Genomic DNA, 16592 nt, shown 5'->3' with positions numbered 1-16592 from the left:
CGGTCCCAGGATCGTCCCAGAGCTCTCCTGAGCGATCGAGTCAGGAACCCGGCTCCCCGCGTCGCCACCATCCCGGCAGCTCTCGGTCACTGACGCTGGAATTCCTGCGCGGAATCCGGCGCCCACTTTCCAATCGCACGTCTGTGTAAAGCAAACTTGAAGACAGAGTCAGATGCACGTTTGCGCATGTGTCCATATTCCATTTTCTACTCTACATTTGCACAACTTGCGGGTTTCAGTAGTGCAACTCCAGGGACTCCCCCAAACGACTAAAAACCACTGTCCGGTGAGGCTTTTGAAAAGCAAACAGAAGCCAAACTAAAATCTGCCTATTTATCCATCATTTCCCACCAAAGAAATTTACAGAGGGCCGCCAATAGCTCAATAACACGTTTTTCATGGGTGAAATTGGGAGAAAGTAAGCAGTAAGTGATTTCCTAGAATCCTCTGAGTTTGGGCTGTGTTGTATTTAATGACTTGAACAGAAATAATTAAATAGGTGATTATTCTGCTGCATTGGTTCCTTTGCATGTATATGAGTCACATGGAGGCATTAAAATTAAGATTCCAGGGGCTCTTTCTAAACATCTAGACTTCAATAAGGTGATTCGTTGCAGGAGTTCAAAGAATACATTTGAGAAAGCCTGCTCCTACCCTCACAAAGGACAAAAATAGAATTGTAGCTGTCTGAGGGCATACCTGTGAAGACTGCCTCCGTGTGCCTTAAAGAAGCCCTCTTACCTGCCTCAGTCAGTATCCTGACTACCCGATCAAGAAAATTATTTAAAGCTTATATTACAAAAGTCATTAAAAATATACACTTTAATTTAAAATATGATATTTATTTATTTACCAGTCTTTTATTATGGGGCTAAGCTTATGGTTCTTCTCAAGATGTTCTAAAACACCATCCTTTCCTGAACCATATCCCTAGTTTACTCTCTGCAATTTCCAGTTCCAGCTTTTTTAAAATGGAGTCTAAGTCTAAATACAAAATGAACGCAAAATCCTTCTGGATCGTTAATATTTCCTTCGAGTACTTTATGGTTATATTATACATACCAACTCTCACACCAGTACATTCTAGCTTCTCACCCCCCCGCCCCGGCTCTGCAAAACATTCAACTTCCTCTTCATGAAGACAAAATTCCAAATCCCTATTTCTTGACGGAATTCACAACACAGGTTGGTACAGAAATGTAATTAGGTTAAATGATTGCAATACCAAGAACAGCTGGCACAAACAAGTTTGGGAAGGAAAAACCACTTGACAAGGATATAACTCACTGTGAGGGAAAAAAGTAGAGTTGGACAGGAACAATGTGGGTAAACCATCACTTAAAGGGCTACACACTAAGTATTTTAGACCGTCTCAACCACTCAACTCTGCCTGTGACATAACAGCCGCTATAAGCTGTAAGTAAACAAATAAGTGTGGCTGTGTTTCAATAGAACTTATTCATAAAAACAAGTAGCTGGCCTGCAGACAACAGTCTGTCAACCTCTAGACCAGAGCAGTGATTGTCAAACATTAGCATGCATCGAAATCAACTAGAATTGCTGATTCAGTATGTACAGCAAGGCTCTTAAAGCCCAAGAGCTTACATTTCTATCGGATCCCTAGATGATCTGATACTGTTGATCCAAGGACAGCCCCTTGAGAAACACCGACTGTGGCGGCTTTGAATGTTCAGTGTGCTGTGAACAATGGTCAGTACACTTAATGAAGTATAAATTAAAAATTGAAAACTGATTAGCTAATGCTTTGGGGAATGAAGAGAGGAAACCCAGGGAAGCAAAAAATAAGAGAAAAATAGAAGTAATGGAGCAAACCAGAGAGAGCAAAAACATGGGGATGTGTCCCACACTGGTCACAACTTCACAGCAAACACAGCTGGTTACTCAATCTCGCCAGTTGTCTCCATGGAGCCTGTGAAACTACTGTTTCTTGAAATAGTCCTTGATGGAAAGGAAGGGCAAGAAATAAATCTGCTGGCTTCTCTTCTTCTTCTGTATCTTGCTGGTCAAAGTCCACAGCATGTCCAGCTTGTGCTGTAGAGGTAGCCAGAGCCTACCGTGTCCTCTCCCGCCACTGCTCAGGGACAGTGGTCACCTCTGTTATACCACCTTAGCCTCTGGCTTAAAACCTGTCTCTTCTCACCCATTAAATGTAGCAAGTCCTAAAAGGTCATGTACACATTTTTAAATTTATTTTTTTTAGTGGTGCTAACCATTCTCATGACTTCAAGTCACATGGCTCTATGAATTAGCCAAATGACTGCCTGTAGGCCTGATAACTTCCCCAAGTACATTAGCCTGAGCAAGCCTCGGCATTTTGTCAGGCCTGTAGCAACTCTAGGGAAAACTGTTCTTGAGTTTTAGAGGTTATATTTTCTATCACATGATCCTGCCACTTCTAGGCTTAGCTCATCAGACAAAAAACAATGGCACCTGACCCAAAGCAATCAGTCCACAGGCTGGCAGTGGCCTATGCCTTGTCCTGATGAGAAAAGATAGGATAACCAAGCAGATTCCTCCAGCGAATGTAATTATCAATACCCAGAGGCTACGCAGTTGGCATCAGGTGTTGAAGCTGACAGGATCCAAAGAGATGGAGTCAAGATGCATGAGCCCAAAAAGCAAGCTAAAATGAGGAAGGCAAAAGAAATGATGGGCAGGAAGAAAAGCCCTAGTAATGCAGAAAGGGCAGACAGCAGAGTACAGAAAAGTAGGGAGGAGTCTGGAGGTTTCTGCACCCAGCACCCATGAAGGCCAGTTATACCCTAATCCTCATACCCTAAGCATTCACTACTCTCCAGCAGGGCCCTAGCAAAAGGCCTCATTCCCTTAACACAGGTTGCCTCATGGTTTTGCCTCCGTGGTTTCCTGTACCACGGGCATCTTCCACCAAAACCCAAATGCCACCAATTACAATTCTCCCCATCCTGCTTATGATGCTTTCCTCATTGAACCAATGTAGAGTAACTCCTGTCTCCCTGCCCTATGCTTTCACAAAAACCTGCTCTTTAGCACTTAGTATGTATTATCTGATTTAGACCCTACAGTAGAAGCCCTGGGAGTTACCATTACTGCACCAGCCTCACTTCGTTGGCAAGGAAAGGGAGAGACTAGAAGTTTAAATAACCTGCATGAAGTCCCATGGGGGCCTGGGATTTGAGCCCCGGCAGTCAGGTGTCTGCGTCTATACCTGTAGCCCCTATGCTATCCTGCTAAGTGGGGGCTTAGGCTGCAATGAACAATGTAGGGTCACTTGAGGACTGGAGCTGGTGGGAAACAAGACACGTTGCTAACAGAGAGAAGATCCATAAGCCTACATCAGATAAAAATCGTTCAAATTCCAGCCCACGCGCCAACAACCTGAGTGATACAAACATGATATAGAAAGCAAAGACTCAGATAATAATGGGCCATGAATCAAAATTCTCCCCCCTTCAGTACATGGGGTGGGGGGCCTATGGAAGCCCCACTGACCAATTGCCCTAAAATTCCACTCCTCTGGGGCTAGAGCAGTAGGAAACAGTATCTGAGCAGAGTAGATAACTCCAAGTTTTTACTTCCTTTTCTTGTCAATGAGGATCAGAAATTATCTCCAAATTCCCAACATCTTTGCATGTTTCCTTGGAAACAGCCCAGCCTAGGGAGCGGGGCACTCAAAAGCAGCTGCTGACAGTACATCACCTGGCAGAGAATTGTAGGCCTGTAAAGCCCTCCCACCTACCCCACAACCAGTCCATTTCAGAGGAAGGATGGACACCCATACTGTTTAGACTATGTGCTCTTGCTTCATTACTCTAGCACCGTTCCTGTTGGAGCAGGTAGACTTACACTAGATAAATAATGCATTTTGTAGATCTCTAATCTGGAATAGAAGAAGCTTACTTGATACATGATAGTTTTTTAATAAACATCTAAAATATTCTAGCTGTGTAAATGTGAGAAAACTTGCTTAACCTCTCAAACAATTTATCTGTCAAGTAGAGATAATATCCACTGCTTACAGTGTAAGAAAGCATTAAATGAAATACCATAAGTAAAACACTATATCACTTGTTATGTGGTAGGCACGAAAGTGATGTTAACCAATCCTAAATTCTGCCACGTATTTGTTCAAAGGCAAAACCTCAGTGAAATTAACCTATTCCTACCAATCCTTACATAATTCTCCAGTTTCTTATGGGGGAAAAAAAGTATTTTGAATGAGTTTTCTTATTTTTGAGAAGGCTGCCAAAACAATTGTTGTAATTAATGCAATGGACTGGTTAAAAAAAAATGTATCGGTCACTAATTCTCTATAAATGTTTTGAGTCGTCTTCTGAATAACAAAGTGCTATGGAAACTTTTTTAATATCAGCAAATCAAGCAACTGATTAGATATTTACTCTTATGTATTAATTTCAAAGAACTTAGAACAAAAACTTTGAAACAAAAGACACTGAACAAACAGCTAACAACCAGTGCCTTGAAAACGAAGGGGGGAAAAAATCAGTGTTTGCTAACCATGCAATACATCATTCTGCACAAAACTTCAGTTTGTCCTCAGAATATAAGGAAAAGAATTATCACAGTATTAGATTTTTAGACTTTGTTCATATTTAAACAAGCCCCATAATGCCCATTGATCTGCATTTAGACAAGTTCTGAATTTAGACAAGGGCCAGCATCTGGGCGGAAATGAAGAATCGTGAAACAGTAAATTATATCCCCAAATTGCATAACCTCTGTTCTTTGGGGCACCAGATGAAGACAATGAGCAATTACATGCCTATCAGATGCTCAAGATAAGGGTAGATTACCAGAAATCAGGGAGATTCACTATTCTGTTGAGTAAGATCAGACACAAAAATTTACAAATGAAGGATAAAAATCAAGGCTTCAAAAGAATAAAAGAATACCAGAATAACCCATTTAAAATATTTACTAATTTTTTAGCTCTCTCTATAGGCACTTCAAGGTCATCTGAACAAAAACTAAAATAATGAAACTATATCTGCAGTGTAAGAGCTTTCTAGCACAAAGCAGGATTAAAAGAGCAAACCCAAGACAGGAGGGTGGTAATATACGAACTGCAGAAAGGACAGCAGGGAAGTTATGGGAGGAGAAAATGGTGCTACGGGTGGGAATTAACAGCTATGCTTATTTCAGCCCCAAACACTCTGGTCTCAAAGTTAAATTAATTAGAAGATATAAAAATGCTTTCTTTATGTACATAACACAGAGAGGCAAGATTAAAACCTTCTATGGCTCAGAAACAAAATCAACACAAAACCAGTTTCTGGGCCATGGTGGCCCCTGTCTTCCCAGCATAGAAGCTCCCCACTCAGCCCAAGCCACTGGACACTACTTTGAATGTTCCCTTCAGGTGGCTTGCTTTCTTTCTCACCTTGGCTTCTGTATATGAGCGGGAACTTGCTTCAAAACTCAGAGCCAGTGACGATTTTTGCCTTGTCAGTTATTCGAGAAGCCAAAACCCCATTGATCAAAATGGCCATAATGTTCCCCTCAACTTGACAAACTTCAGAGGCTCCTTCCTAACTGTAGGCCCTTGACCTCCCTTTTCTTAGAACATTTATTTTAGAAAACTTGTAATTGCAAATTCTTTCTCTGCCCCTTTGAAATGTAGATACATCTTGTCTAGGCCTCTTAGGTTTTACAAACCAGGAATTTCTTTCTCAAGGACCTGGGAGCGATCCCTTTGAAATGTAATCATCAAGAAAGATAGCGCCCCAGTCTCTGTAGGAGAGAAGCCTCGCTTAAACAAGAGACAATTTGCCAATGCCAATGCCAATGGACCAATTGCATTAAACAATCCTTCCTGGAGCCCTTCCTGGAGCCCCCCCCGCCCCCCCCCCCCCCCCCCCCCCGCACGAACATCCTCCAGTGCTTTTCCAGTAGCTACCCGACACCCGGAGCTTAAAAACCATCCCATCTTTTGTTTTGGCAGAGTTCAGTTCCATTTATCTCCTCTATTCCAATATTCTTTATTTTTTACACTATTATAATATTCTTAAAAAAAAGTCTTCCTTGCCTGTTTAACTCTGTCAACGTAAAGGATTTCTTTGACAATGTAAAGGATTTCTAACAAGTTGCTTTAAGGTCTTTTGCCCTGTTCAAAGATTCCGTAATAGAGTAAAACAAAAACATTTAAAATGGTATCTACAGTAATACATTTCATGCCAAAATTCTAAGAGACAAAAATAACTCCCATAATATATATTGAGAAAACTTTCAATCAAATTATGAGATGGTCAGTTCTCTATCAAAGAACAGAAAATTGGGGGTGCCTGGGTGACTCAATCAGTTAAGCATCCAACTCTTGACTTTCCCCACACCAGGCTCTGCACTCAGCACAGAGTCTGCTTGAGATTCTCTCTCCCTCCTTCTTCCTCTGCCCCTCCCCCCACTTAAACATGTGTGCTTGCTCACTCTCTCAAATAAATAAATGAATAAATAAATAAATAAATAAATAAAATCTTAAAAAAAACCCACCAACCAACCAGCCAACCAAACAAAAAACAGAGAACAGAAAAGTCCCCTGTCTGCAAAGCTAAGGAGGCAGAGAAATTTTAGAAAGATGGAGAGGTCAACAGGGTCATATTGTAGAACCATCCAGTAAGATAAGGCAGAAAGTGACTGTGGGGTAACCTTTGCAAAAGCAATTCCAGTTAAATGGTGCCATTGATTGTAAGACAGAAGAGGAGAGAACAAAAAAAAGAAGAAAAAAAAAGGAATAAGCCAACTTCCCATGGAATTGTGATGATGAATTAATGATGAAACGAGTGTTTTTGTCCTGGATCTATATGCCTAAACCCTAGTGCCCAAAATATGAGCCTCACCTGGGTTAGTATGGTACATATTTCCAAATGTAGCAACTAATAATCAAAGTGGGATACTTTGCACTTTGCTTTCCAAGCCAGTTAGACAATAGAGGTAACAAAACTATTGGTAAAATAATTGAGTGGGATTGGAACTAGAAACACCCAGAAAGGAACAGCAGCTTGGGCTGATAATGAAATTTTAAACAGTAACAGAGGGAAAAAGAAACTGTTCGATTCTGTTCTACAAAAGAGATTGCTCTTCAGAGTGAAACCTTACCAAGAGATAAAATTAAAATCACCAACAACTGGATAAGCAAACATGCCTCTTCCTGTCATGTAAGGACACATTATCTATGCAGCATTTTTGCCAAAAATGTTTAACCAAAATCTGATCATAAGGAAACAATCAGACCAATACACACTGAGGAACATTTTGAAAAACAATGGGAGCATTCTCTTCATAAATCTTCAGTGTCATGAAAGACGTAAAAGGCAGGGAACTTTCTAGACCAGAGAGAGGTGTGACAACTGAATGCAACATACCAGGTTACTCAGATCCTGTTCCAAAGAACATCACTGTGGAGCTGGGTGAAATTTGAATATGAACTGCATATTAAATAATATGGTAATGATAACTTCTTGAGAGTGATAAACATATTGTAACATAAAAAAGTGTTGTTCTTTTTGACTGTCTTCCTTGTTCTCAATAGTTCTGCAAAATTATATAGATGTATTGTTAAAAAAAGGAAGTAACGGGCCCAAAATGCAGTCACTTGTGCTACGCCCCCACATGAAAAAAACAACACTTAATACCTAACCTAATATTGTTTTCAGCCTCTTTAAGGAATGTCACTGTTAACCAGTCAGTTAAATATCACTTTTTACAATAAATAAATAATTTATCTACTTTATTTATCCATTTATATTTATTCATCCATCTATTTATTTGAGAGAATGAGAGAGAACAATGGGGTATAGCCAAGGGGAGAGAGAGAAGCAGCCTCCCCTGCTCAGCAGGGCTTGATCCAGGACCACAGAACCATTGACCCAAGCCAAAGGCAGAAGCTTAACTGACTGAGCCACCCAGAACCCCTACCCAGAGTACTTTTTAAGTACAAATGAGAAAAGATAGTTTTTCTGGTTAGAACTAGTGAGGTAATCTACCTCATAGACCTCTGCCTTCCCCAGACGGAAGGTGACTTTGCCTGAAATAATCTTTTGTTTATGACTTCCTTGTCCCATCCCTTTAAAAATCTTCCATTTTGTACAGCTCCTTGGAGCTCCTTTCTACTTGCTAAATGGGATGCTACCCAATTCATGAATTATGGAATACAGCCAATTAGAACTTCAAATTTACTCAGTTGAATTTTGTTTTTTTCACAGTACATTATGCATTATAATCTTAAGCAAAATTCTATTTTAAAACTAGTTAGCAAGAACTTAGAAGAAGAAATCATGTTTACTAGAAGGCAGCTCCATGTTTACCAAATTAAGTTAGACTAATTTTTGAGAGCTTAGAACACAAGATATTTCAGGGAAATGGAATAGAATTTAGTGGGTTTTTTTTTTTTTTTCCGAAAGACAAAAAGGGCAATTAATGTCTATCTTAATATCATGTAGACAAACTAAAGAAATATGAGTTGAATGGTCATATGACAAAATGAATTCAATCTTATCTGAATGGACATAATTCAAAGGATTGAAATCAGCCTGGAGGGATCTCCTACAATTAAGATAAAGGATTCTCATCATCGACTGGATAAGACATGAATGGCATGGTAATAAAGCCTGTTAGTGACAATGGAAAATACTCTCAGTGATATAGTTATGAACCCCAAAGATCTTGATGGACTAAATGGTCAAAACCAACAACATGATATTTGAAGTCCCATTATTATCCATTAGTCTACATGCATTTTGAACATGTGCCAGGAACTGGAAATAAAAAGGTAAACAAAAAGATGATGGAACTCTTAATCTTGCATGAAAATTTACATTTAACACAGTTACAAGTGAGGGGTGCCTAAGTGGCTCAGTTGGTTCAGTGGTCGATTCCTGATTTTGGCTCAGATCTCAGGGTCCTGAGATCGAGCCCCATGTCAGGCATCACACTCAGCAAGGAGTCTGCTTGAGGATTCTCTCTCTCCCCCTGCTCCTCCCCCTGCACACTCTCTCTCTTTCAAATAAATAAATATTTTTTTAAAAAGTTACAAGTGAGATAAGTTCGTGAAAGTGAAAGCACAGAGACTCGGAAGGGTGTATGAGAGAGACCAAAGAGAAACAGAAAATCAGGAAAGGCTGCCCTTGGGAGGCAATGCATGCAGGGAACATTTTAGGGTGCTCTGGGAATAGCCAATCAAATGAGAAGGCATCACCATGGAGGGGCAAAGGGAATTTGATCTAGAAAAAGAAGCATGTACCAGCCTGTCAGAGGGTGTACATGTTCAAAGAAAGGCCCTAAGCAGACATGGCCTTGCATAGTCACCAGCTGAGAGTAATCTGTATACTTAGAGCAGAGAGAGCAAGAGGAGACAACCCCAAAGAAATACAGGAGGTAAGAGACAATCCTAATAGCTGCATGAGTCAAAAAGGGTTACAGGTTTACTGACTCTAATTTCAGTATGATTCAATAATGCAATGCAGTTATTCAAATGATACAATACCCAGGACAAGGACAGTGAGGTCCTGTTCTGCTCACTGCCAATCATGCCCAACTTTAAATCTGGGCTTAGTTCAAATATATTCAGAGCCATTTGTATGTTGGAGCCAACTGAAATCCCAACAAAGTGTTGAAGAAATGGAAGTAGGTCACCTAAAGAAAAGCGGGAAGATTCCAGGAGGCATGATAACTACCATCAAATATCTGAAGGGCTGTCATGTGAAATAAATATAACAACTGGTATGTATTTATCAAGAGTTAATGTATGGGAGTCCTAACAATGCACATTTAGTTCAATCTTAGGAAGTCTTCTAATAGATCCTGGCTGAAGATGGAACGGCTGTCTAGGGAAATGCTGAATCTCCCAGGCTGACTGATAAATAGACAAGGAATTTATAGAGAGAATTCAAGTCCTTGAACTAGATAATTAATAGGCCTTTTTCCAATCCTGATAATCCATAATTCTACGACAGTGCCATTTCCATTACATTGGCAACATACTAAACAGCTATTCAGAACATTCTAGTAGGAAGAATTTGAATAGGGCCAAACTGACAAATCTATAAAAATAAAACTTAAAACCAACATCTGTACCACAAAGTTAAGACTGAGTCTTAAGGGGTGCCTGGATGGCTCAGTTGGTTAAGCCTCTGCCTTCAGCTGAGGTCATGATCCCAAGATACTGGGATCAAGCCCCCTGTGGGGCTCTTTGCTCAGCACAGAGCCTGCTTCTCCCTCTGCCCCTTTCCCACCCAAGCTTGTGCACTCTGTCTCTCTCTCAAATAAATAAATAAAATCTTTAAAAAAAAAAAAAAAGACTGCATCTTAAAAGTTACTTCAAAAAAAGGCAAACCTCATTTTTGAGATGAAGGTAGACTAGCCATTAAGAATGTGGACTTTACAACAGACCTGTGTGACTTGGAACAAATTTCACAGCCTTTCTGTGTCTTGGTCCTTTATCTGTGTAATGAAGATAATTTTTTAAAGTACCTGGCTTATGGGATTATTGTGGGAATTGGTGAGTTAACAAATTTAAAGTGCTCAGAACAGTGCCGGGCACATAGTAAACACTATAGAAGTGTTTGATATCTGTGATCAGTCATGGTAGTTAGATGAGAGATTATGGAGTCAAATTTGGACAAATCCAAGTTCCATTGCTAACTAGTTAGGTGACCTCTCCCTCCCTATAAAATGGGGATGAAATGATCTACCCATCAAGGCTAGTTTCAAATATCAGAAACTATCCTGGCCAGCATAATCAGCTGTAGATTTAGTGGGTGGCATTAGGAGTTTACAAAGGTCTAGGACAGAGGCCTGGAGGGGCGGGTTCTGGATGATCCCTCAGGACAACACTACACCACTGGTTCCTCAAGAGAATTGCGGTCTCTGGCATAATTTGGGATCAAGAGAATCAGAAAACCACTGTCCCAACTGCTAAGTCTGCATCACTTCTGCTAGGCTCTGGAAATCCCAAACTGTTACCATAACTGTAGACTTCCAGAACATACCACTGGAAAATGGGGGCCTACACTCCATGTCTCTATAATGACCCTGTTGTCATTGCTGCAAAACAACAAATGCCCCCACCACCTTACCATCAGGGGCAATAGAGATAGACTTCACCACTTGTATGGATTCCAAACAGCATGGCAGACCACTGATTCATCCATAAACCTGAACTGTAAGAAAGTCTGAACAATGTAGCCTAATTTTTCAGCGGTAGTGCAATGGAACATTCTAAAAGGGAGCCAGGGTGGAGATAAAAGAGCTAATTTGCAGGATCTATCATCCTAACTCTTATCACTAAGGTCACAAACAGATAGGATACAATGGACAGCCATTTAGCCCCCTATTTAGCAGACAGGAATCATTCAGTAAGTTACTGACTGACTTCCAGTATAAACCTGGCTGTGTAAGAATTACCTTTCCATTTCTCATCCCAAAAGTCAAAAGAAAAAAAAAACAAACACAGTAACTTAAAACTGCGTTTTCAGTAAAACTAAGAGAAACACATTATCTACTGACTCATAAACATACATAAAGCCTTCCAAAATTAGCAGAAATACAACACAAGCCACAGAGAAAGGCAGGCAGACAGGAAATAGTGGGCATGCTGACAGAGCCCAGTGACCCCAATCACATAGAGGGCTGAAAGTGAAACTTCACACCAAAGCGCAAAAGGATATACCTGGTTTGTGCAAATGGGTGCAGAAATGGAAGCGAGAAAGCTGAGAAAATGAACTCTCCTGGATGACCTTCATTTTATTTTGAAAAACAGGGAGAAAAGTACCCCAATGATTCACTTTCAGGAGCCACAGTTGCAAAAAAAGCAGGTGAGGGCTTTTCTGTTAAGAAGCCTGGAAGGCTGCCATCACACACACACACATACAGAAGCCCTGTACAAGGAGACACTTAGGGAAAATTCAAATCATTCAATGAGTAATATAAAAGAAATTCCCACAGAATCAAGATGAAAATAAGATAAGTGAAAAATCTTGGGGATAAAGAGTAAATTTTACCATTAGGTGAACTACACTTACCAGAAAGTGAGGAGATAAAAATAACTAACAAAACAAAGAGGCAACCCACAGAATGGCAGAAGATATTCACAAATGACACAACAGACAAAGGGCTGATATCCAAAATCTGTAAACTCCTCAAACTCAACACCCAAAAAAAACAGATAATCATGTCAAAAAATGGGCAGAAGACATGAACAAACACTTCTCCAAAGCAGACTTACAAATAGTTCATAGACACATGAAAAAATGTTCATCATTAGCCACCAGGGAGATTCAAATCAAAATCACATTGAGATATCGCCTTACAATAGTTAGAATGTCCAAAATCAACAGGACAGGAAATAACAAGTGTTGGAGAGGATGTGGAGATAGGGGAACCCCCTTAATCTGTTGGTGGTAATGCAAGTTGGTGCAGCCACTTTGGAAAACAGTGTGGAGATTCCTTAAGAAATTAAAAATAGAGCTACCCTATGACCCTGCAATTGCACTACTGGGCATTTATCCCACAGATACAGATGTAGTGAAAAGAAGGGTCATCTGCACCCCAATTTATTCATAGCAGCAGTGGCCACAATCACCAAACTGTGGAAAGAGCCAAGACGCCCTTCAACAGATGAATGGATAAAGAAGATATGGTCCATATAGACAAAGGAATATTATGCAGCCATCAGAAAGGATGAATACCCAACTTTTGTATCAACATGGACTGGAGTGGAGGAGATTATGCTGAGTGAAATAAGGCAAGCAGAGAAAGTCCATATGGTTTCACCTACTTGTGGAACATAAGGAATAACATGGAGGATGTTAGGAGAAAGAAAGGAAAAGTGAATTGGAGGAAATCAGAGGGGGAGATGAAGCATGAGAGACTGTGGACTCTGAGAAACAAACTGAGGGTTTTGGAGGGAGGGAGTGGGGGGATGGGTGAGACTGATGGTGGGTTTTAAGGAGGGCACATATTGCATGAAGCATTGGGTGAGCTGCATAAACAATGAATCTTGGAACACTGGAAAAATAAAATAAAAATTAATTAGTTAGTTAATTAATTAATTTGACAAGAATTTAAAATATAAGAATTCAATAAGATAATTACCTGCTATGGGCTGAATTGTGTTCCCCACCAAAATTCATATGTTTAACTCCTAATCCCTAGTACCTCAGAATGTGACTGTATTTGGAGATAGGCCCTTTAAAGAGGTAAAGATAAATGAGGTCATTGGGGTGGGCCCTAATCCAATAGGACTAGTGGCCTTATAAGGAAAGGACATAAGGACAGACACACACAGAAAAAGCACCATGTGAAGACAGAGGAGGATGACTAGCAATAAGCCAAGGGGAAAAGCATTGGAAAAAAAATCAACCTCCAGATTGTGAGAAAGTGAATTTCTGTTGTTTAAGCCACTCAGTCTGTGGCACTTTGTTCTGGCCGCCCCACCAAACTAAACCTTCAGGAACTAAAACTCTAGGAACAAAGATCACAATGGAGAAATGCCAAACTCAAGCAAGAGATGATGAGAAAACAGAAGAAACTGAAATTTAAGCTGAAGAACTCAGCAAGGAAAAGGGAGGGGATAAAGGGCACAGTGGAATAACCAAAAAACAATGAAAAAACAGACCCTACAGAAAACACTGTTAGGGACGTATCAGACAGAAATAATAAGATGAACAAAATTCAGAGGAAATAAGAAAAAGGTTTTAAAGGGTTAGAGGGAAGATGAGTATAAAAAGCAGTCAAAGCAAATCTAAAACGTGCATAATCGGGGGCACCTGGGTGGCTCAGTGGTTAAGCCTCTGCCTTTGGCTCAAGTTGGGATCTTGGAGTCTTGGGATTGAGCCCCACATCGGGCTCTCTGCTCAGCAGGGAGCCCTGCTTCCCCCTCTCTCTCTGCCTGCTGTTCTGCCTACTTGTGATCTCTCTCTCTCTCTGTCAAATAAAAAAATAAAAAATAAAAAAAATCTAAAACGTGCGTAATCGAAGATCCTGAAGAACACCAAGACAAGTCTACACAATGAAGTTAAAGCACGCAATTCGAGCAAAGTTTCTTGACTCGCCACACCAAAGGGCTCACCATGTGCCTGTCAGTGTGGTTAACAAGACACATCCCAGTAAAGTTTCTGGAATAGAAAAATAAATATATGCTCTGGGCAGGCAGGCAAAAAGAGGAAGATGTTCACAAAGGAAAAATTGCAAAGTGATCACAAATTTCTCTACAGCAGCACACAATACCAGAAGTGGGGCGACACTAACAGGTAGTCATGTAAGAGTGTGAACCCATAATTACGGGTATATCCGCTCACGGAAACGTCAGGTGTGAAGCTGCAGACAACTGAATATGCAGGTGCACAAGGGGCACAACACTCACAGGTTCTTCTTGGGCACTTGACCAGATTTAGTCAAGCAAGAAATGCCTAGAAGAAAAAGGTAACAGTTGACAAAAAGAACTGAATATACTTTTTCTTTTTAAGATTTTATTTATTTCTTTGAAAGAGAGAAACATAGTGAGAGAGGGAACACAAGCAGGGAGAGTGGGAAAGGGAGAAGCAGGCTTCCTGACAAGCAGAGAGCCCAATGCGGAGCTCAATCCCAGGACCCTGGGATCATGACTTGAGCTGAAGGCAGATGCTTATCACTGAGCCACCCAGGTGCCCTGAGAACGGATAATACTTAATGGTAAAATTAACAAAGTGAAGATTAAGATGATAAAAGAAAATGAAAATATTATATCTCCCCATGATGTAATAACCATACAACAATTAGGAGAAGAAATAGGTTAAGAGGTAGGAATGTACAGTTAGTAGTTAGTTCATTGTTTCACCTGTTAGTTAGCAGTCAAAGGATTTCATTCAATAATGTCATTGAAATGATAAAACATAAGTACGGTTAACAATACAATGTAAACACTAAGAAAATACTAATAATTAAAATTGAGTTGTAAAAAAGAAAGAACATGGAAAAGGAAAGATGGCTGTTCACTGTAGAAATCAATAAATATTGACTAAAGAAACACAAGACTAAGACCATTATTATATAAAGATTTAATTATAAAGATAACCACTAGAACAAAAATATAAACTCCTCTAAACTCTGTAAGAAAAGAACTATACACACCTACAACTTAACAGGCCAACAGGGAACATAGTTAAGACTCTGAAAACATTACAAAACAGAAAATATTACATAAAGTAACAAGACAAAATTAAGATCAAACACAACTTTTGTGTCAAATCAGTAAATGTCAGTAAGTTTAATTCATGTATTAAAAAGAAGCTGTGGCTAGGTGAAGAAGTCAGCAAATCTTCACACACACGCACACATACACACATACACACACACACAACTGTAACTGGTCAAAATTGTCAAAATAACTATTCCAGGGTCCTGGAAATAGACCTAAAGCAGACAACACATTGAAAGAGTACTTGATCCTGAATAACTACTATAGTTTCAGATAAGAACAGTCTATGGCCTCATTGTCTGGGGTTGGTTACATACCTAACCCCAACTCAACAGACAAGAGCAGTGGTCTCACCAGCATTGAGATTTTGCTGGAAAGATTTGCTGGAAAACCAGCCATTCTGATCTGAAAAGGGGCAATCTTTATCTCGATTGGGGGTGAGGAGGTGAGGGTAGGAAACTCATGGCTTTCTCCCTAAAAATGGTGGGCCTTAGTAGGAAGCAATAAGGAAAAATTTATCTCTTCTCCAGCTTGAGGTTGCACTCATGGATGGAATAAATGCTTGAAATGAGAGTCACAGAAGGTTCTCCCTCCACATATCGTTGACCTGCAAGACACAGGGATGTACAGGGGAAACCCAAGAAAGCCTAGTGGTAAAGAAAAAGCAAAAGAGATTTAAAAATGGCTAACCTCCGCACTTCCAACCTCAGCAGAGGGTTGAAGTCTTACTGGCTCAAAGTGTTTGAGCACAGCCTTTGGCCCAGTCACTGGCTGACCAAGAAACTATGCAGACTCAGGAGCCACCACTCTAAAGCCTGGCTGACAAGTGAAAAAGAGAATAAATAAACCAACCAGAGATTAAAGTGTATGCACACAATTGGGGAAGTAAGATTCCACATATTAAGTTCAGAAAATTTACAAAATAAAAAGAAAAACAAACAAAATAAATCAGAATCCTGAGTAGCTATAAAATGTTAATTAAATTGTCCAGAGTTCATTCAACCAAAAATTACAAACATACAAAGAAAAAGAAAGTGTGACTTACCCTGAGAGGAAAAATCATTTAAAATGAAGTGACTCCAGGTAGATGGAGATGTTGGATTTTTTAGACAATAAATTTCAAAGCATTTATTATAAATGCTTGGGAAGAATTTTTAAAAATATGATAATGGTAACTCAACAAATACTGAACTCATAGGCGATATAACTCTTATTTTAAAAACAGAATCTCCAGAGTTAAAAAGTAGAATAGCCAAGAGCTACTGGGTGGCTCAGTGTCCAACTCTTGGTTTCGGCTCTGGTCATGATCTTGGGAGTCATAGGATTGAGCCCCACGTCAGGGTCGGTGCTCAGTGTGGAGTCTTCTGGAGATTCTCTCCCTCTCCCTCCTGCTCTGCCCTTC

This window comes from Mustela erminea, chromosome 13 (genome assembly GCF_009829155.1).
Source record: "Mustela erminea isolate mMusErm1 chromosome 13, mMusErm1.Pri, whole genome shotgun sequence".
In the NCBI taxonomy this organism is placed as follows: domain Eukaryota; kingdom Metazoa; phylum Chordata; class Mammalia; order Carnivora; family Mustelidae; genus Mustela; species Mustela erminea.
This window is presented reverse-complemented; position numbering follows the sequence as displayed.